The sequence below is a fragment of the Trachypithecus francoisi genome, unplaced genomic scaffold (assembly GCF_009764315.1).
Source record: "Trachypithecus francoisi isolate TF-2019V2 unplaced genomic scaffold, Tfra_2.0 Lachesis_group17, whole genome shotgun sequence".
Lineage (NCBI taxonomy): Eukaryota > Metazoa > Chordata > Mammalia > Primates > Cercopithecidae > Trachypithecus > Trachypithecus francoisi.
The window spans coordinates 16,561,950-16,585,882 of record NW_022681462.1 but is presented as its reverse complement, the minus strand read 5'-3'; positions in this window follow the sequence as shown (position 1 = coordinate 16,585,882).

Sequence of the window (23,933 nt, the reverse complement as noted above, 5' to 3'; positions counted from 1 at the left end):
CACCTTTAGTTTCTCTGCACGAAAACCATGGAGTCATTTCCTTTTCCACACACCCCACATCCATCTAACAGTGAGTCCTGTCAACTCTGCCTTCAAAAATGTACTTTAAAATAGATGCTGGATTTGACCAGTTCGGCACCTCATCCACAGCACTAATTGCAGTTTAACTAATGAAGTTCATCTATTGCTCAGACTGCAGTGATGTCATCTAACTCATTATTATTTGAATTATAGATAAAATTATCTTTCCATGGTTAGGTTGTACCCATCATTAAGATCAGCATCCACTTACTTTGGAGGAAGTGGAGAAAAGTACACATTTTAGGGAAGAATCAATTGTAAACTTCATCCCTATTTTTTGAACTCTGGAAAATGTTATTCTTATAATTAAATAAATTTCAAATATTTATACACTAAAATTTTATTAGTAGATATTTCCCATTGTTATTTTCTTGTTGCACAGCTGTAGTTTTTTAAGCTTTGCACAGAATAAACCAATGTTACATTTGTCAAAAGGGGAAAATAAGTTATTTTTAAAAATGTATTATTTATTACTTTAATACACTGATATTTTTTGTAAATCTAATTTAAGGAAATAATTTTAAATAGGGACACGGATATACAAATATAAATATTAATCAGAACAACTATTATAAATGTTAATTTATAATATTAATATTTAAGATAACCTTAAATGGTTCTGTTTTATCAATTTCAATTTCTGATTGTTCATTGTTAGTGTGTAAAAATACTAATTGATTTATTGTACATTGATTTTGTATCCTGTGACTTTTGTACACTTACTTATTAGTTCTAGAGCATTTTCATAGATTCTTTAGAATTTTCTACATTGACTATCATGTCATTTACAGATAAAGATAATTTCACTTCTTCATCTCCAATCTGTGTACCTTTCAATTATTTTTCTTTCCTTATTGCACTTACTAGAACCTCTATTATACACATTATACACATAAATAAAGTTATTTCAAGGAAATATGTGTCTTGTTCCCAATCTGAGGGAGCAATCTATCAGATTTTTTACCATAAAGCATGATGCTAGCTGTAGATTTCTTTTTTCGGTAGATGTTCTTTGTCATGTTTAAGAAGTTTCCTTCGGTGTCTATTTTTTTGTGAGATTTTATTATGAATAGACATTGAATGCTGTTAAATGCTTTTTCTGTATTGCTTTTGATGATAGTTTTTTTTTAATTCAATAGTTTGTTGATATGGTGAATAACATTAATTGATTGATTGTCAAATATGGAACCAGCCTTGCAAATTAGTCACCATGTTTTATCCTCCTTTATATATTGCTGAATACAATTTGCTGGTATTTTATTAAAAATTTTGCCACCATGTCCATGAGGCATACTGGTCTATAGAAGTCTCTGTCTGACTTACTAGTTAAGTAATTGTCGTCCTGTGAAATTAGTTGGAAACCTTTTTCTCCACTTCTGTCTCTGAAAATCTTTGTAGAAGGTGGTACTATTTATTCCTTCAATGTTGGTAGAATTCAGAGAAGCCATCTGGGCTTTTTTCTTTCTCAGAGGCTTTTAATTATGACATCAATTCCCTTGTAATAGATATAGGAATATTAGGATATCTCTCTTCTTGAGTGAGTTTTGGAAGTTTCTATCTTTCAAAGACTTTTTCTACTTCATCTAAGATACCAATTTATAGGCACGGTTGCTCATAATATTTCCTTTTTATCCTTTTAATGTCTACAATAATGTGATATCTATAATATCCTATCCTTCATTCCTGATATTGATTGGTTTGTATTATCTCTTTCTTGGTTAGTCAGGCTAAAGATTGACCAATATTATTAACATTTTCAAAAATAAATTTTTTGTTGTATTGATTTTATTGTTTTTTATTGGTTTTCAAATTTTAAAAATATCACTGATTTCTGTTTATCTTTTTTTCTTCCTTCTACTTGCTTTAGGTTTAATTTGCTTTTATTTGTCTAGATTCCTAAGATCAAGAACTGGATGTCTGATCTGAGATCTTTGTTCTTTTCTAATATAAGCATTTAATGCTCTCAATTTCTTTCTGCTTTAACTCCATCCCACACATTTTGATATGATGTCTGCATTTTTATTCATTAAATAGTTTGTAATTCATTTCTTTTTTGACACATGGACTATTTAAAATGATGTTGCGTAATTTTCAAATATTTGGGGGGTTTTCCACATATTTTTCCACAATCCAGTTTGTGGTCACAAAATGTACTTTGTGTAATTTCATTTCTCTTAAACTTACTGAGACTTGTTTTATGGCCCATAATATGGTCTACTTTAGTGAACATTCCAGGTGCACTTGAGGAGAATCTATAATCTGCTGTTGCTAGATAAATTTATTCTGTAGATATCAATTAGGTCAAATTGGTTGATAATGCTTTTCACATCTCCTGAATGTCGACTGATATTCTGTCTACCTGTTTTATCAGTAACTGAGAAAGAAGAGTTTAAATCTCCAAATGTAATTGTGGATTTGCATATTTCTCTTTTCTATTCTTTTGGTTTTCCTTTACGTGTTTTAATATTATTACATACAATCACATTTAGGTTTTTAAGCATCTTTATAAGCTAATCTTTTAATCAATAAGAAACATCCCTCTTTTTCTCTTCTAAAGTCTAATTTATCTGATATTAGTTTAGTCATGATAGCTTGCTTTTGTTTAATTTTCAGTAGATATGACTTTTTCTATTTATTTTCAACCTTTGCATTGTATTTAAAGTACATTTTTGTAGCAGTGTGTAGTTGGTTCTTTTGTTTTCATACAAACTGACAATCACAACCTATTAGCTAATGTATTTAGATGGTTTATATTTAATATAGATATTGATATGTTTAATATAGATATCAATATTAATATAGATATTGATATTGATCAAAATATATCATCTTAGTATTCTTTTTCTATTTGTCCCATCAATTCTGCTGTTTTATCTTTTCCTGAATTCTTTTAAATTAATTGACCTTTTAAATCATTTCATGTTATCTGTAGTATTGGTTAATGATGTATACTTCTGTTTTTTGTGTCATGGGTTGTTCTAGCTGTTATATACCTTTAACTCATCACCTTCTACCTTCAAGTAATATTATACTTCAAATAGAGTGTAAGAATTTTACACAATGTATTCCCCGTTTCGTTTCATTTGTGTTAATGTTTTCACATCTTTTTTTCTGTACATAGCTACAAGTCCCTAATACATGGTTATCCATTTTGCTTTAAAGAGTTGTATATTATCTTTTAAAGAGTATTTGCTTTTAAAGAGTTTCAAATTTTTGGAAAATAGCTTTTAGATTTACTGACCTATTTACCATTCCTAGAGCTCTTTGTTTCTTTGTATAGATCAAAATTTCTGTCTAGTGTCCTCTTACTTTTTCTTGAAGAACTTCCTTTAATGTTTCTTATAGTGCAGATTCTGCTGGCAAAACTGTTTAAATTCTGTTTGTCATTCAATTGTGAAAGATATTTTTACTGAGTAAACAATTCTAGGCTAACAGTTTCTTCTTATACCTTATCATGTCTTATATTGTCTTCTGACTTCATTCTTTTTTTATGAGAAGGCTGCTACCATTCTTTTTGTTGTTATTCTTCTCTGTACATACTGTATCTTTTATTTCTGGCTATTTTCAGGATGTCCTCTTTGTCACTGGTTATACTAATTTTATTAGGAGGTACATTGACATAGTTTTCTTTATATTTATTCTGAATGGAATAGAAATATTTGCTGGCTTCTGTATCTGTGGATTTATAGATTTCATCATGGTTGAAATTTTTAGCCACTATGTCCTTTAATTTTTTTTTGTATATACATTTTCTCTCTTTCTAGGACTTCAATTACATTTAGACCACTCAATATTTTTCGACCTATCACTGGAAACTTATTCATTATTTTTATTCCTTTTTGCTCCCATTTCTTTATTTTGAATAGTTAAAGATGGACTCAAGTTCGCTGCTCTTTTCTTCCGCAGTCTCTAATTTGCTGTGCATTCTATCCAGCGTAGTAATCATTGTAAATATTTTAACATTCATCTATAGAAGTTTTATTTGCATCTGATTTATATTATTTATATCTTCCATTTACTTATACATCATGGTCATATTTTTCTCTACTTCCTTAAATATACATTATACATATGTATCTGTGTGTGTGTGTGTGTGTGTGTGTGTGTGTGTGTGTGAATGTTTGTGTATTTGAGACAGGTTCTAGCTCTGTCACCCAGGCTGGTGTGCAACAGCACAATTTCAGCACACTGCAGCTTTGTCCTCCTGGGCTAAAGCAATCCTATTATCTCAGCCTTCCAAGTAGCTGGGACCACAGGCATCCACCACCACGCTGGGGTAATTTTTGTATTTTTTGTAGAGACAAGGTTTCACCATGTTGCCCAGGCTGGTCTTCAACTTCTGAGCTCAAGCAATCCGCCTGCCTCAGCTTCCCAAAGTGCTGGGACTACAGGTGTGAGCCATAGTGTTTGGCCCGTGCTTTTTTTTTTTTTTTTTTTTTTTTTTTGAGACGGAGTCTTGCTCTGTCGCCCAGGCTAGAGTGCTGTGGCCGGATCTCAGCTCACTGCAAGCTCCGCCTCCCGGGTTCACGCCATTCTCCTGCCTCAGCCTCCCGAGCAGCTGGGACTACAGGCGCCCGCCACCTCGCCCGGCTAATTTTTTATATATATATATATATATATTTTTTTTTTTTTTTTTTTTTTTTTGAGACGGAGTCTCGCCCTGTCGCCCAGGCTGGAGTGCAGTGGCCGGATCTCAGCTCACTGCAAGCTCCACTTCCCGGGTTCACGCCATTCTCCTGCCTCAGCCTCCCGAGTAGCTGGGACTACAGGCGCCCGCCACCTCGCCCGGCTAGTTTTTTGTATTTTTTAGTAGAGACGGGGTTTCACCGTGTTAGCCAGGATGGTCTCGATCTCCTGACCTCGTGATCCGCCCGTCTCGGCCTCCCAAAGTGCTGGGATTACAGGCTTGAGCCACCGCGCCCGGCCCCGTGCTGCTTTTTTAACAGCTGTTTTAAAGTTCTTATTGGCTACTTCTACCACCCGTATTACTATTGGATCTGTTTATATTTATGGATTATTTTTCTGGTTATAGATCATATTTTTGTGCTTCTTTCTACACCTGGTAAGTTTTTAACTGCGCACTTTGACAAGTTTTGAAAAAGGGATGCAGCAATGTTATCTATCAACTCAATTGTGATAACTTTTCTTTATCCCCAAAAGTTTTCTGGTATCCTCTGTATTCAACCCATTTCCTCACCCCTCAGGCCCTGGAAGTCACTGTCATGACCTTTATTACTACGGTTTTGCTTTTCCTGGAATTTCACGTAAATGAAATCATAGAGTGTATGGACTTTTGTGTCTGGTTACTTCATTTATCACAATGTTTTTGAGATTTGTCCATTGTTGTTGCTTGTATCAATACTGTGTTTCTTTTCATTGCAGAGTTCTAGTCCCTTGTATGGATATACCACTTTCTGTTTATCCATTTACTATGTCAGTGGATGTTCGGGTCTTTTTATCCCCGACTTTTGGGTTATTATGACTAAAGCTCATTGATTATTTGAGTACATGTATTTGTGTGGACATATGTTTACAGTTCTCTTGGGTATATACATACTAGGTAAGTTTTTGTTGGTTCCAAACATTGTGCATTTTACATTGTTAGTTGCTTCATTCTGTTGACTTCTTTTAGATAACGTTAGGTTTTCTTCTTGTGTGCAGTTAATTGAAATTTGTTGGGTTATTTTGAGGTTTGCCTCAAAATTTTAATAAGGCATATCCAAAGCACTCTTTAGTCTCAGGTTAATTTAACCCTATTACTAGAGCAATAGTCTATTGAGGAGTCTACCCAATACTCTGTGTATTTTGAGATTTTTCCATCCTTCAGTTAGATACACAGACTATTCCTAGCTCTGTCACAGCTTTGGAGATTGTCTTACACTTTCTAGTGACTCCTTCCCTGGCCTCACACTTAGTCCCTTCTCATATATATACAGGTCAACAGTCTGCAAAAAACCTGTGGGAAACTCTCTCTCTCACTCTCACTCTCTCTCTCTCATTCCCTGTCCCTTTTCCTCTCTCACTGTGCAACTCTCTTCAGTATTCTTCCATGCAAATTCCAGATACCTTAGCCTCCCCAAACTATGATTTCTGTCTCTTCAACTCAGTAAGACTAATGGGCTCTGTTTGAATTTCACCTCCCTATATTGGTGTCTGAAACTTACCTCATGGGAAGCCTACGTTTGTTTCTGTTTGTTTCTCTTCTCTCACAGAGCAGAAGTATGTGCTACTCATTTCCCAATATCTGAAAAATCCATCTTTTATATATTTTTTCTTATTTTACTAGTTCTTTACAGTAGGAAAGGGAACTACAATTCTTCTTACTCTATTTTGACTGAGTGTAACGATACTGCTTTTTTTGTTTTTTTCTTTTAGAGTTTTAATTAAAAATAACCATGAGGTTGGGTGCAGTGACTCACGCCTATAATCCCAGCACTTTGGGAGACTGAGGTGGGCAGATCAAGAGGTCAGGAGTTCAAGACCAGCCTAGCCAGCATGGTGAAAGCCCGTCTCTACTAAAAATACAAAAAATTAGTCAGGCATGGTGGCACGTGCCTGTAGTCCCAGATACTCGGGAGGGTGAGGCAGGAGAATCGCTTGAACCTGGGAGGCAGTGGTTGTAGTGTGCTGATATTATTGCACCACTGCACTCCAGCCTGGGTAACAGAGCAAGACTTCATCTCAAAAAAAATAAAAATAAAAATAACAAGAATACAGTGTCAAACTTTAGTAAATACATTTTAAAAATAAATTAAGATAAGCATGCATGTTTTCTTTTAATTAATTGATATATTACATTGAGAGTTTTTAAATGCTAAACCATTGTGTATTTGTGAAATGAACCTACTTGATCACAATGAATTATTTTTAATACATGCTTGGATTTAATTGACTAATATTTTTGATAAAATGTTCACATACAGTTTCAAGTAATGCTTTCATAATATTCCTGTGAAACTAAGATTACACTAAAACCTAAAATGAGTTGGGCAGTTTTTCTTCCCTCGTTTTGTGAAACAATATTTTTAAAATGAGAGCTATCTTTGCTTCATGACTTATGATATAGAACAAAAAAAAAGAGAGTGACCTGTTTCCCAAAAATTTGGAAGAAATTTTCTTTACAGGTATTTATGCTTAGAACAACTTTGGGAATTATAAATCTTTAATTACTATTTTAATTTATTTTGTGGCTATATATCTATATATAGATTCCTATTTTTTGCTCCAATTTTTATGTTTTGTGTTTTTCATGAATTGCATACACAGGATTTTCTACCTTCCTAAGTTAAATGGTTATCTCATTTGTTCTTTTTTTGTTTTTGAAATCTGCAAAGACATTTAAAGCTATACATTTTATTTCAAATGCTAGTTAACTATGACCCTTAATGTGTATGTATTGTATTCATATTTATTCAGTTTTAAGTATTCCACAATTTTCTTTATGATTATCTATTTTTCTCAAGGGCTATTCAGAAGTATGTGTTCTATTTTCCAGATATATGAGAGTTTTTTTTAAAAAAATACCTTTTTGTTATTCATTATTGATTGAATATAGTAGATTGTGAATTTAGAAGATAATCACTATGATGTTAATCTTGTGGAATTGATTGAGGTTTGTGTGTTTGTATGTGCCTTAGCATTTGGCTGATATTTGTAGAGATTCTGTTTAGTGAATGTTTCACGTGGGATTTCCTTAAAACATCCAGAAAACAATTAACAAAATGACAGGAATAAGTCCTTACCTATCAATAATAACTTTGAATGTAAATGGATTAAATTCCCAAATTTAAAATATAGAATAACTGAATGGATTTTTTAAGAAAACACATGACCCAACTATATGCTGCCTACAATAAACTCATTTCATCTGTAAAGACACATATGGACAGAAAGCGAAGGAAAGGATAAAGATGTACCATGCAAAAGGAAACCAAAAGCAAGTAGGAATTACATCAAATAAAACAGACTTTAAGTCAAAAACTAAAAAACAAAAAGACAAAGAAGGTCATTATTTAATGATAAAGGGATTAATTCAGCAAGATAATATAACAATTCTAATTATATATGCACCCAACACCAAACACTCAGTTATATAAAGCAAATATTATTAGATTCAAAGGGAGAGATAAACTCCATTACAATAATAGTTAGGGACTTCAGCACCCAAACTCTCAGCATTGAATAGGTTATATAGACAGAAAATCAATAAAGAAACATTGAATTTAAACTGGACATTAGACCAATCAGACATAATAGACATTTACAGAACATGTTATTTAACAAATGTAGAATGCATATTCTTCTTATCAGCACATGGAACATTCTCCAGGATAGAATATGTTAGGCCACAAAACAAGTCTCAACAAATTTTTAAAAACCAAAATCTAAGACCACAAAGGAATAAAACTAGAAATTAACACCAAGAGGAACTTTGGGAACTATACAAACATACGAAAAGTAAACAACATGCTCCTGAATGACCACTGGATCAATGAAGAAATTAATAAAAAAGCCAAAAATTTATTGAAATAACTGAAAATAGAAACACTACATACCAAAGCCTAGGATACACAGCAAAAGCAATGCTGAGAGGGAGGTTTATAGCAATAAATGCCTACATCAGGAAGATTTCAAATAAACAACCTAATGATACAACTCAGGCAACTAAAAAAGTAAGAACAAACCAAATTTAAAATTAGTAGAAGGAAAAAAATTATAAAACTCAGAGCAGAACTCAATGAAATAGAGACTACAAAAGCAATACAAAGGATCAACAGAACAAAAGATCAATTTTTGAAAAGATAAACAAAATTGATAAACTGCTAGCTAGACTAGCCAAAAAAGAACAGAAGACCCAAATAAATAGAATCAGAAACAAAATGGAGATATTACAACTGATAATGCAAAAATACAAAGAATCATTAGCTATCATGAACAACCATATGCTAACAAATGAGAAAAACAGAAAAAGTGGTTAAATTCCTAAAAACATACAACATACCAAGAATGAACCACGAAAAGATAGAAAACCTGAATACACCAATAATTAGTAATGAGACTGAATCAGCAATCAAGTCTCCCAACAAAGGAAAGCCCAAGAGTGAAAGCCTTTACTGCAAAATACTACCAAACTTAAGGAAGAACTAACACTAGTTCTTCTCAAACTATTCTGAACAATTGAAGAAAAGGAAATTCTTCCTAAATCAAATGAGGCTAACATTACCTTGATACCAAAACCAGACACAACAAAAAAAGAAAACTACAGGCCAATATCCTTGGTGAATATAGATGCAAAAATGCTCACTAAAATGCGAGCAAACTGAATCCAACAACACATCAAAAAGATTATACACCATGATCAAGTGGCATTTATCTCAGGGATGCAAGAATGGTTTAATATATGCAAATCAATAAACACAAAACACCACATCAACAGAATGAAGGACAAAAAACATACGAGCATCTCAATAGATGGTGAAAAAGCATTTGATAAAATTCAATATTGCTTCTTGATTAAAAAAAACTGTCAACAAATTAGACATAGAAGGAAGTCACCTCAACATAATTAAGACCATATATGACAATCTCACAGCTAACATCATACTAAACAGGGAAAAACTTAAAGCCTTTTCTCTAAGAACTGGAACAAGGTAATGATGCCCACTCTCACTACTTTTATCCAGCATTGTACTGTAAGTTCTATCCAGAGCAATCAGACAAGAGAAAGAAATAAAAAGCATTCAAATTGGAAAAAAGGAAGTCAAATTTCCTCTATGCAGATGATATAATATTATATAGAGAAAAATCTAAAGACTCTACTGAAGAACTCTTAAACATACAAAAATCAATAGTGTTTTTATATACCAAAATGATCTAGTTGAAAAAGAAATTAAGAAACCAATCCCATTTACGATAGCTACAAAAAATAAAATTCCTAGAAACAAATTTGACCAAGGAGGTGAAAAACCTACCTCTACAACAGAAACTAGAAAAAACTGATGAAAAAATTGAAAAAGACACAAGCAAATGGAAAAACATCCCATACTTATGGGTTGGAAGAATTAATATTGCTAAAACGACCATAGTACCCAAAGCAACCTACAAATTTAATGCAGTATCTACCAAAATACCAATGTAATTTTTCACATAAATAGAAAAAACTCTAAAATTCATATGGAACATATGAGAAAGAGCCAGAATAGCCAAAACAATCCTAAGCAAAAAGAACAAAGCTAGAGTCATCACACTACCTGATGTCAAAATACACTACAAAGCTATGGTAACCAAACCAGCATGGTATTTGTTTAAAAACAAACACATATGCCAATGGAACAGAATAGAGAACCATCCAGAAATAAATACATGTATTCAAAGCCAACTGATTTTTGACAAAGGTGCCAAAAACATACATTGGGGAAAGAACACCCTCTTTAATAAATGTTCTGGGAAAAGTGTATATCCATATGCAGAAGAACAAAACTAGACCCCTATCTCTCATCCTACATACAAATCAACTTAAAATGGATTAAAGATTTAAATGTAAGACCAAAACAATAAAACTACTAGAAGAAAACATAGGGGAAATATTCAGGATACTGGTCTAGTCAATGATTTCATGGTTAAGACTTCAAAAGCACAGATAACTATAACCCCAAAAGACAAATGGGATTATATTAAATTAAAAACTTCTTCACAAGAAAGGAAGCAATGAATGGGGTGAAGAGAAAATTCATTGAATTGGAGAAAATATTTGCAAACTGTACCTTTAAAAGGCACTCATATCCAGAATATATAAGGAGCTCAAACAACTCAACAATAATAAAATAATCTCATTAAAAAGTAGGCTAATGACACAAATAGACATTTCTCAAGACATACAAACAGGTACATGAAAAATATTCAACATCACTAATCATTAAGGAAATGCAAATTGAAACCACAATGAAATATCATTTTATCCAAATTAGAATGGCTACTATTAAAAACACAAAAAGTTGCAGATGCTGGTGAGGTACAGAGAAGAGGAAATTCTTATACTCTGTTGATGGGAATATAAATTAGCACAACGACTATGGAAAACAATATAGAAATTTCTCAAAAAGCTAAAAATAGAAATACCATATGATCCAGCAATATCACTACAAGGTATTTATCCAAAGAAAGAAAAATTGTATATCAAAGAGATACCTGCACCCACATGTTTGTTGCAGCATTATTCACAATAGCAAAGATGTGGAATAAACATACGTGGCCACTGACAGAAGAATGGATAAAGAAAAATGTGGTATATATATACACAATGGAATATTATTCAATCATAAAATGAATAAAATTTTATAATTTGCAGCAATGTAGGTGGAACTGGAGGTCATTATATTAAGTGAAATAAGCCAGGTATAGAAAAATAAATATTGCATGTTCTCACTCACATGTGGGAGCTAAAATAGTTGATTTCATGAGGGAAGAGAGTAGAATAATGACTACCAGAGGCTGGGAAGAAGGGGAGGGAAATGAATAGAGATTATTTATTGGGTACCAATATACAGTTAGATAGAAAGACAAGTTCTAGTGTTTGACAGCACAGTAGGGTGACTATAGTTAACAATAAACTATTATTTATTTCAAAATAGCTAGAAGAGTAGAAATGTTCCCAACAAAACGAAATGATAATTATTTCAGATGAGGGACATCCTAAGTACCCTGATTTGATTATTTCACATTATATGCATATATCAAAATAACACATGCACCCCATAAATATGTACAATTACTGTGTATCAATTAATTAATTTAAAACAATCTCTTCTAATATTTCTAATAAAATTGGTACTCCAGGAAGATATGCTCTATTTAGCATAATATCATGTACTCTGCATGTGTGTATCCCTGAGCATATGTGCAGATTTGTTTTAAAATCATAAATAAGGTAGAATAAAATAGAAACTCTTCAACTTACCACTTAAAACCCAGTGTGATCTGGCTGCTACCTACCAACCCAGCTTTACTTCTATTACTGCCTTACTTGCATCCTATGTCATAAGTATATCAAACTTCTTGTTAGTCTTTTAATCAATTGTCCCATTTCATACCTTTGTAACTTTGCATATACAGTTTCCTTTGCCTGAAATACCCCTCCTCATTGTCTATCAGATAAAAATATATTTATCTTTCAAGTCTCAGGTCAAAATATTTTTCCTTATGGAAATGTCCCTCAGTATCCCAGGCAGAAATAAGAATTCATTCTCCACTCCCACTGTTCTTTATACCAAGTCCATACTGTGTCGATTATTTCATTGTATTTTAATAACCATCATTTGTTTATAAAATATATTTTTCATCATTATTACCCATCATTGTCACCTAGCATAGCACATATTTATTAATGTATAAATATTTGTTGAATGAGACATTTTTGGTCCAGTAATTTAAAGACACAGGAAAACACCCCCTAAACACTCAATTTCTAAGATTATATTTGATATTTTCCTAGAGGGACAAGGACCTGCTTGACAGGACTTTACACAGAATGTATGTGAAAATTCTCATAGTCACCCTACAAAACCCCTTGAAGTTCCCAAAGCTCTGTGACTGCTCAGCCTCACTGACCTTTGTTTTCTCTGAACTGTGAACATACAAACTTTCAAAAGCCCAATTTCCCATTGAGAAAAACCAGGCAGTCATGGGGTAAGAGAATAAATCTTCACAAGCTGAATCTTTACCTACTGATAACATAAAACTCTGTTTTGTAGGCTGGGGAAAAAGTTGGATCGATAGCTATTTCGAACGTTGCATAAACCCAACGGTAATAATTTTTGCTCATCTGCCATGTGATCTGTCTTTTGTGCTCTGTTGAAAGACATCAGATGATGAAGTGGACCCTGGCAAGGGCAGCCTGCAGAAGGGCAGACCTTTAAACCTGGGAAAAGCTAATGAAGATGCAGTAAACCTGAGACATACTAAAAGAATATGTCAATATGTAAATGTGTATGTCTAAGTAGGTATACCTTTTTTTTTCAGTTTTTGTGTTCTTTGGTGGCATTATTTTTGGAATAAGACAAACCTAGGTTTGAACCATGACTCCACCATATATTTGCCCTCTTAAACATGAGCAAGTTAGAGCTAATCTTTTTAAGCTTTCATTTTCTCAACTCTAAAAATACCTCTCTTTTTCATCACTAATATACTTATAAGTACACACACACACACACACCCTACATTTGTATTTAAACTAATTAGAAACATACATATAATTTCTTCCTTTGTCATGATAATATATATTGGTCTACACAGTCAATGTCTCAAAAATACAGTAAGCCTGAGATAAATAATTTGACACTCCCTAGATTAATTTAGCATATTACTTATTTACTTACTAGGGACTGCAATGGGGAACGAGGCTAGAATCCACCATTTGGCCTATCTTCCCATCCCAAGAGGCACCTGAGATACACGAGCAGAGTTCTAGCACTACACTTTGAAAAACACTGAGCCAAGCCAATGCCCTTTATTTCCCAGAAAACAAACTCAAACAAGTAGAGTTTGTTGCCCAATGTCACATATAACCAGAACTAAGACCTCCGACTTCTGATTTCCATAGCAATGCCAATTCCACAGCAGACCAGAAAATCTGGTTGCAGGAGAATCTCCTGATGGGCTGAACACCTATTTATTTCATAGGTCCACTCTCCACTTTGTTTCATCCTGTGTTGTCTCAAGAAATGGGAGAGAAGGGTTGACCATTAAGGACAGCAACAAAAGGCTCCCTTATCTTCCAGCTTCTAGCTGGGTTCTGTCATGAGGAGGACCAGTAGGAGATGGAGGGGGAGATGAAAATATCGTTGGGATATAGCTTTCCTGGCTGCCTTCGTATGAAATTACCAGGATTGGCTGCATCCTTAGACTTAAGGTCATATAGCTCCTGTTAGGTGACTCTCCCAAGGCAGGCTTCCTCTTTCTCTGGGTTCTGACGACTATTTCCACCCTTTCCTTTTCTAAACTAGGGGTGATAATAGCACCCTACTGCTCCTAGACTGAAAGTACTGCACTATTCCTTCTAGTTTTCCTCTACTCTGCTGGCACCTTTGTAAAGAGTCCCTTTATTAAACTTTCTTTAGCTTACCCAATTTGAATCTGCCATTGATTTCCTGTTGGGGCCATAACTGCAGAGCTTTTAAGAAGTATAAATGCCTGGGGACTTTCAAAGCTGCCCAGGTGATTCTAGTTTATAGTTAGAGTTGAAAACCTCTATACTAAACCATGATGATAATTTTTGTTGTTAAGTCACTATTGTACAGACACACTCACACACACACCCACACATTCACATTCACTGTTAAAATGGTAGAGCCTTCAAATGTGAGGAAATATCACGAGCTATGTTGGCTGGATTCTGGTGATCTATGGTTTTTGCAAACTACCATTCAGGCTGACATATAGATTGCTAAATGTGCAAACTCTTAGAATCAAGCAGCCTTGTAAACGCATTCAAAATGTTTACTTTCATGATGTTTCTTCTTCTAACACCCAAATGTCAATTTTAATGGAAGCCACATCTCCATGTATTGATTGGTTCATCTTGATTTTTTTAAGGTTCAGTTTGGTGGCCCAGGAAGCTTTTCTAGCATTTGAAACATTTATAAAAATTGTCTATTTGAGAGGGGCAGAAAGGGAGACAAGGTAGGTGGGGGCAACGAAAAAAATATCCCATCTTGTCTAAAGTAAAACATAGTTTGTTGCCAAGATTTCATTAATTCAATAAATAAAAATACAAGTAAGCTCCAACTTCAACAAGCTCGAGTTTCCCTCCTAGCTGTGAAACCACAGCACCCTGATGGCTTCTAAATATGTCAACACATCCCTTCCCATCCCAGACTCACCAGTGTGGAGAACATGATTTATGAGGTTGTCTGACCATCCTTGAAAGAGGTTTTAAATTTTTTACTCTTATAATAAGTGCAGTTCCTTCATTCAGTGGTAAATGATTGTGGGTTTTTAGAGAAAAGGGCTAATTTCTGGAAGAAGAAGAAAAAAAGCCTAAACTTGGAAGAGATCTGCAAATAGCTCTGTGACATCTTATGGTGTGTGAGCTAATTACTGGCCCTAAGTTGCCTAGTAAACGGTCTTTGTTTGGGAAGGTTAAGTTTCATCTCGGTTCCAAAAACTCAGAGCCAGACAGGGAAGGGGAAAAAATGATGGGGTCTGTGGCGAGGCTGGCAGTGCTGCCTGCCGGCTGGTTATTTGGAAAGGTTTTAGAAGATGTGTTATGAGGCATGGTAATGTGTGTCATTTGTCATGACTTAAGTCAAAGGATTTAGCAGGTTGAGTCTGTGGACTTGAAGTTGGAAATGGAAATTATCAGATAATGTGTGAGCTTGACTTTCATACCATCAAAGACGGAGGAAGAGGGCACTACTTTTTGGACTGCAGAATATAACCAAGTAGAAGAGGGGAAATTTGACTCACCCAACTTTAAATTTATTTTTATATAGAAAAGTGAGTTTCAGTTGTAGAAAAAGTTCCTCAGTTTACAAGTTGTTAATGAGGAATGTGAATGTTCTAAAATATGTCAAAATGGAGACATCTCTTGTTCTGAGAAAGAACCCTTAAAAAACTGGAATGTGCAGTACCTTTCCCCTGAAGTACTCTTTCTGTTCTGGTTTCTTGAAAATTTGTGTTCAAGGGCAATTGAATGTAAACCTAACTCTCCTCACCAAGGATTCTTAATTTCAAGTAAGAGAAACTCTCTCAAACTGGTGTAAGTCAAAAAAGCAGCATTTCTTATAAGGACAGAAAGGTATCTCATGGAACTCAACAGGCTAAAGTGAGTTCAGACTTAGGAGAGACCAGAACCAGGAGCCAGAAAACTATGAAAAATCAAAGCACCTGCTCTACCTGTATGCCTTCCTGGTCTCCTGATTTGCCTTTTCACTCCATTCTGTTTTCTCATCTTGTCCTGACGACTGTCTTTCCCTCCTTAGTCAGGTCAAGCCTGAAGTTGATCATTCCACAGTGTCTTCAATTCCCAGATCTACAGCTCTTTAATTCATGTGACTGGCCAAGGTCACAAATTATCCAAACCTCAGAGAGTACATGCTACAGTCCAGACTCTAAGCAGTTGACATGTTGTATTAACTTATTTAATCCTCTTATCCAAACTATAACGTTTATCCCCATTTTAGAGATAAAATTGAGGCAGAGAAGCTAAGTGACACATCTAAATTCCCATAGCAAATAGGTTTGGATGTCAAATCCAGGCAGCCTGGCTCGAGAGTCTGTGCTCTTAACCATTGCTGGTCTGCTCGCTCAGTCCTGATGCCACCCCCCAGAAGAGAGAATAGAGTTGGCTTATATCCGCTTGAATAATATCTCTTGGATTATTCCACTCCCATCAGCCATTCCCTGGATGGTGATGGGACCCCAACTGGCCACATGGCACCACATGAATTTTAGGACCCATTATGGTGGAGAGAAATCAGTTTTCAGGGATTGGGGAATGGAGATCGGACGGGTACTAACAATGTCTTTCACATTTCACTATGAACATTTCACCATGACTGCTTTCTGAGCCAAGTCATGGGATAGTGTGGCAATATAGAATTGAAAGTCATTAAAATTTTTGAAACAAAGAGGATTTTCCTGGACACGATTATTTTCACGGAGGCAATTCCATATGAGAGTGGTTGTTTCACGTCTCTCTAGAATTCTCTAGAGATGAGGATTTTAAGTTCCCCACATAGTGCTTCTGCCAGGTTCTTGCAGTCTGGGAGTTCTTCTCCCAGTCCAACCTAAATCTCTCTAATGGCAGCTGAAATTGATTTCTTTGTCTTGCTTTCAGGGTGAACTCTACCAAAAACGAAATATGAGGATATTCTGAAGGAATTCTGTTCTTTGGCCGAGTGTCACACTGATTTAATTAGAAAATTTTATCAAAAGACTAATAACAAAGGCATTATAAAGTTCCTGGAATTATGTGTCTGGAAAGAGTTTTATTAATATATATGTGTGTGTGTGTGTGTATCTATATGAGTACATGAGTGAGAAAAGCATTCCAAATCTGAGAAAACATTGGCTTCATAGCAGAAATGATGAGGAAGATAAAACTGTGAACTAAGAAATAGGCATTTTTTGGATACATATTTCTGACCCTCACCCCATAAATGCCCTAATGCATGAGACGATGGTCTACATGGAAATTTTGATGCATTTAACACTTTCCTAATACAAAATTCCATTGAATGTATATAATATTCTACCATGGCAAAAGACCAAAGTAAAATGAAAAATCAAACAAGATATGCTCATTCTGTTCTAAATTATCCAAAGAGAGTTTCAGCTCACTCTCTCCTTCCCAGAATTGCCTAGTTTTTGCTGCTAATATAATAGTTATCTCAGCTTTTGTAGGCCTCAAATCTTTTAAGCAGTTCTCATCTCCCTTCTACTGCAGCCAAATGATTAGCTAATGGGTTAGCCCTGCTTCCACCTCCGACACACACACACACAGACACACGCATGCACATACACACACTTCCTGTGTCTATTCCTTCCCATCTTCCTTGCAATCGTGGTTTGGGCCTATTCTGCTCCAGGGTCAACCTGTAACAATAAGCAGCCTCTTAGTCATTCTAGGCCTTGTTTTCACTCCCAGAAGACAGCAGTGGCCAGCAGCTTCCAGAGGTAGCATTTCTGTCTTACTGCTTCATCATCACCTCTCATTACCTTGTAGAACCAATAGAAGTTGCAACTCAGTGACCTCTCAAAGGTCTCTGCCTTAACTAGAAAACTTCAGTTCATACCATACCTCCACCTGTGATTTCACTCTAACTCTATGGAGCAACATGCTTTCTGTTTCTGTCACTGTTGAGAATCCCATCTGGTAAGCAATACTTGCCAGAGACGTCAAATGCATGAATTATGAATGAAGCCCCTGTTCTACTGTTGTGAGAAACAACATCAAGCAGGGATAATCCCACAAAATGCAAAGTGCGGATTCCAGGTCCATTCCACTCCACACCTCATGGAATTAGAACCTATTTCATAGGCACCACACCCTTGATCAAGTGCTCTAAAGACCAAGCAAGAAGGCTTTAACAATTGAGATGGCTTCACAGGGATGCACTGGAAATATTTGATTTATTCATTCAACAGATACTTATTAAGCTCATGGACCAGCCACTGAGCTACTACTTCAGGTTCTTGTGTTCTTTCAGCTCCTTGGAGGTATTTGCTGAAGATCTTGGTGGGAGTTGGGGACTGAGAATTTCAAGGGTAGTGGGTGGGAGGCTACAGCCAACCCCTGTTAGAGCAGTCTCAGTGGCCCAACCATGCTCTCCTGCCCGTAGACACCCCAACTATTATATGACACCAGTGGTTTCCTTTGGATATCTCTTTCATTGACCCCTTTACATCTAGCTTCTTTGTTTGCCAATGTCCCTACCCCAACACCTCTTTCTTCTGCTCTTCTGCCTCTCACTAATTCTCAGAGTTCTCCCTGCCTTCAATACCTTCCACTCATAAGAAAAGCTAATTGAGCCAACCAATCCAGACCTCTCCCCTTCCAGGATTTTTTTTTTCACAAAGCACAATGCTTCAAGGAGGCAACATTTAGCTGGTATGAATGAACTGCTATTAACTGAATTTCAAGTATTTTTGCCTTGGTTGAGAATGGAAGGGCTGCTCTATAAGGGGATTTTTGGCTGATGGAAGCTTTCCTGAGGTAGTTCAAGGCAACTTAAAGAGACAGCAAACTTTCTGCCTACTTCCATGGTCAGCTCTGAAGAAAAGATTCAGTGTACTCTGACAAAGAAGGAGCAGAAGCTCAAATAACCCGTGTTGTCTACAAAGTTGACTCCTTGGATTTGTTTCAAACTTTAATCTGTCTCCAGCCTAAAGTTCTCTGCCAATGACAGAGAAGTACTTTAAGACTTAGCGGGCTTAGTGTGATCACATTAGCCTTGACTTTCAAGTCACCAGACACAGCGGTCTAGTGTTAGAGGGGTTGGCTACACAGCTGGTGCCACTCTGTGTGTGTGGATGGTGGCTTTGTAAAAGACACATTCTCTAGGAATGTGGGGAAGGGCTACACCAATCGTTCAGGCCAGCTGTGTGGGGCGGTGGGTGCAGCATACAAGATGGGGAATCACAAGTCCTGCGTTTCCCTCTCCGCTCTGTTCCTTCTGGGGCTGACCTTTCCAAGGCATTTCCCTTTTCTGTGTCTCAGATTGCTCATCAGGGGTTGGAGGATCCCAAAATCTTAAGTTTTCCTGCAAGATCTTAGATCCTGGGGTTCCTTGGACTTTCCTCTTAATCCAGTCTTTATGACTCTGGTTTCACCAGAAACTTTGTGAGGAACAAGGCCCAGCTGTGGGAGGCATCGGTGAGAAACCTCAAGTTAAACCTAGGGCACAGGGCACAGGGATGGACCATGCACAGAATGCCTGAAGCTCATAATTTTCAAGTTTTTAGAGGCCTGGCAGGTGATATGTAATGTGTGATGCAGCTAAATCTAGGATAATAGGAAATGATGAGGCTCGCTGTAAACTGGAGAGGGTACTTCCCACCAAAAGGCCCTCCAATTATTATCTTTTAAACACAGCGCCTGTCACACAGAATGAACCTGAGGGCTGGATTGCACTCACAGGCAGCAAGATTGAGACCCAATATGATCTCCAGAATGACAGTAAATACCTTTTCTGAAGCAGTCAACTTGTCTGTCACTGACCAAGAAAATTTTCTTTCAGAAACTTTAGGTCAGTGAGTTCCATTTCAATCAGATGTTTTCTATGGTATCTAAAAGCAGAGAGACACACAGGATAGAATGCACAGGAAGGAGCTTAAAAACTCACAGCCCATCTGAATCATCTCTAGGCCCAGCATTAATTTCAAAGTTTGTTGTGCTGCTAAATTGAAAACCTTGTCTGCAGCCAAAATGATCTCCAACTGCCTTCCAAACAATGTAGTCTCTGGGAGCTGGGGAGAGTCTCATAGGACTGTGGCTTTTCAGATGAGAGAATAGCAGGCAAGAAAGGAGACTTCTTGCTAAGCCCCATTAACGTTTTAATAGAGCTTAAAGCAATAGTCCTCTTTGAAAATACTTTATTCACAATTGACCAATTGTCATTAGATATAGTTACACTCCATGGCATCTTATTAGAAGGAGCTTTTTTGAACCACCTCCTCAAGTATTCATAGTAAATTCCTAACAGATGATGTCATAACAGGCTGTTACAATCCGTAACATGTAGATACCATTAAAGCAATGTGTGTGACTTTTTGATACTGAAACATCTAACTTTATTGTGAAGTTTGCTATAAAACCTGCTATGATGTATTTAACAATATTAAAGCGTTTATTCTTTAATATTGGAGTCATACCGACCCCGTGAAGCCCGTTACTCCTACCACGAATGAAAATTGCTAAATCTGTCAGTTCAACTTTTAAACACTTCCTTAAGAGATTTTTTTCCCTTCTTTCCTCTTCTTGCTTTTTTTTTTCTTTTTTTTTTTTTGCTATGAAAAAGCAGATGTTCTAAAGCTATAAGTAACTGAAAACCAGCAATATAGGCTCAAAGGCTGAAACCTAAGACTTACAATAATAAGCTGATCCAATGAGAAATGTCTCCATGGTGACCCTGGTCATGAAGTAGGAACCCGTGTGGTTGTCTGTCCTCGCTGAGAAGGTCGCCACTCATCAGGACCCTGTGCATTAGGATTCTCAATTAGAAACTTTCCTGACATCAGCAACTCTCCACTTACTTGATAAAAAGGCAAAATAAATATAATATCTATCTTTACTGCATCACATTCCATTGGCTTTACAATTGTCATATGTGGCAGTTATTCTGCGATGTATGTGGATTCTGTGACGTATGTGAATTCTATAATTCCTGTAGGGAGATTTGAGTTTTGAGGTGGTGGCCCTACTTTTAATCTCTGTTACTATAGCAAACATTAAATTTCCTAATAAATCCTTCAGATAGGAATTGCTGTCATAAATATGTATTTCTAAGACCTAGTAAGATTTATAGATCTTAATATGCAGACCAATGCCAAAAATGAGAGGAAAGCTGGTCTTCCCTAGAAGAAGCCATAAAATTCAAACAATGGAAGGGACTCGACTAAGTATGGCACCAAACTGCTAACCTTGAACTTCTAGGGAATGTGTGTATGTTGGGAAGAAATTCAAACTTCTCATAAGACCTTTGAGTCCAAACATGTCTGTATATTCTATCAGTTATACATGAATTTACTATAACCAGATCCTCTTTTAAACTACAGACATTCCTTAGAAGGGTGAAGCCTATGGATTATTCATTTTTTGCATGTTTTTCTTTGCTTTAGTAATTTTTAAAAGAGTCTCTTTAATTCAACTATCAAATAATTTAATGAGCACCTATTAGGTGTAAAATAGAGGACTATGTTCACTTGGAAGTTATAAAAACAGATGCTGTCCTCTTCCCCTTGACAGCTCCTCAGAGGAGAGTTTGAAGGGTCCCAGTAAGAGGTTTCAAGTACTTCTGGTAACAGGCTCCATCCTGCTCCTCCTCGCCCTCCAGAACCCTCTGGATGTTTCCTGCTGCTCCTGTGGCCTGTACCCATGGAGACATTTTATGCTCATGTTCTTTCCCAAGTCTTGTTTTCCATCTGGACTCTCTCAATCTTATGGCTCTACATGCCACAGCCATAGTCCAGTGCTCCTTATTCTCCCTATTCTAGAACCTCACCTGGATCAGTGCTCTGGACTTCCATTTGCCAAGAGGAACATTCGGATGGCAAAGACTCTATTTTTCTAGCTCCAGAACTGCACAACCCATAGGTTGTCATTAGAAGCACCTACTCATTTCCTACACTAGTAAATCTATGGGGTACTTTCCCCTCCTCATTCATTGATCACCCCAGCACTCGCCTCCTGAAAAGTGGTGAGTTAACTGACCAAGAGTTTGGAAGAAGAAATGGGCATGCTTGGCTCAGGTTCCTCTTCTTCCTTTTCTCTTCACCCACCTGCCCACAGAAATAGGTGTCTGTCTGTTTGTGGGCCATGGAGAAAAGGCCTACTCCTGGTGGCAAGGCTGCTGATGTCATGGGGGACATCAGATTCACAGCAGCAGAGTGTTAGCAAGCCCATCTGGCCCCCACATCTAGGCCATGTTCTTTAATCCAGTTCTAATAAGTAAAAAGCTGTCAGTCAGATCGTTACTTGTCCAACTTCTGTGCTTACTACCTCTTACCTCATTCTGAATTCTGGCAAGAAAGAAGGCTGTTATTCTTTAGGTCCTCTAAAACACAAGCACTTTGACACTTTCTATGCTATAGGTGGTACCTACTCCACCCCTCCCCACCATGCTCCAGGTCTGCCTCCTGTAGCATTTACTTGGAGGCACATTCCCTAAAAACAGGTGCAGAGTTATTCCACAGGCCCTGGAATAACTCTGGGCGGTGCCCTGCCATCCAACCCAGTTTCATACAAGAGAAATGTTTCTTTTTGGACACAAGTAGGCAAACAGTGATCTCATTAAATCCATACCAATTTAATGTTAGAAAAGTAACACGACATTTCCTCTTTCAGAAGTATCTGCGTTGATTTTCATAGAGGATGGATGACATAAGGAGTTAAATAACCCAAAGCGATAAGTAGTAATGGGGAAATTTCAGGCATACCTGAGGCAGATATCTGGGGACAAATCCAATCACTCTTTACTGGAGATGGAGGGCCCAGGCAGGAAACATAAATGGTTGAAGCTTCTGAGCCTAAGAAAACCACTAGCTCAAGTATGATCACTGGCAACTGGTATTTGGTGTCAGCATGAAGAAGTAATAGAGAGTGGAAGGGACTCAGTCAAACTTAACATTTGTGGACAGCAAATAGTTTAGGTCAGTTCGCAACAAGAGGAGGAAGCAGTTAAAAAGACACAGCCCCTGCCTAGTATCAGTGAATAGATCATTTGTATTTTCAAGAGAAATAACAGAAATATGGATTTTTATGCAAAAATGCATTCCCCCTTCCATGTTAGCCACTAACTCATTAAGAAAACAAGATCAGGCCGGGTGCAGTGGTGCATGCCTGTAATCCCAACATTTTGGGAGGCCAAGGTGGGTGGATCACCTGAGGTCAGGAGTTTAAGACCAGCCTGGCCAAAATGGTGAAAACCTGTCTCTACTAAAAACACAAAAATTATCCAGGCATGTTGGTGTGCTCCTGTAGACCCAGCTACTCAGGAGGCTGAGGCGGAAAAATCGCTTGAATCCGGGAGGTGGAGGTTGCAGTGAGCCGATATCGCATCACTGCACTCCAGCCTGGATGACAGAGCAAGACTCCATCTCAAAAAGAAAAACAAGAAAAAGAAAACAAGATCAAACAACAACAACAACAAAACCTTGTGTGGGTGATTGTTTGCAAGACGTCTGAGATTGTCCTCAGGCCCATGTGGTGGCATATGGTTTGCCTGCTGTAACCATCACCGAGTCTTTCCTCTTCCCCTCCTTCCCTTCCACATATTAGTTAAAATCACCATGAAAACCTTCAAGGAAATAAGCATAGACTCATTTTCAATAAAATGAATTCTGGCTAGCCTGAGAAAGGGTTGCTTCTCAGCCATGAATGGCTGTTACTACCACCTTTAATGTGCAATATAACTTAGTGCCTTCTGATATCACTACTTTAAAAAGCTGAACTATACCAGAGGAAAAAAATGATAAAATTACTATCAAATTCAGACTTTTTCAAAGCACACAATTTTCCGCCATAGACTGCAACATCTTTAGAGTTTGAAACACCTGAAAAAAATCTGTGAGGGTGAATCCATCTTTCAAGTTACAGCCTTCATCAGCATTCGGGGTGTCTCTCTGTTCCGCCTGCC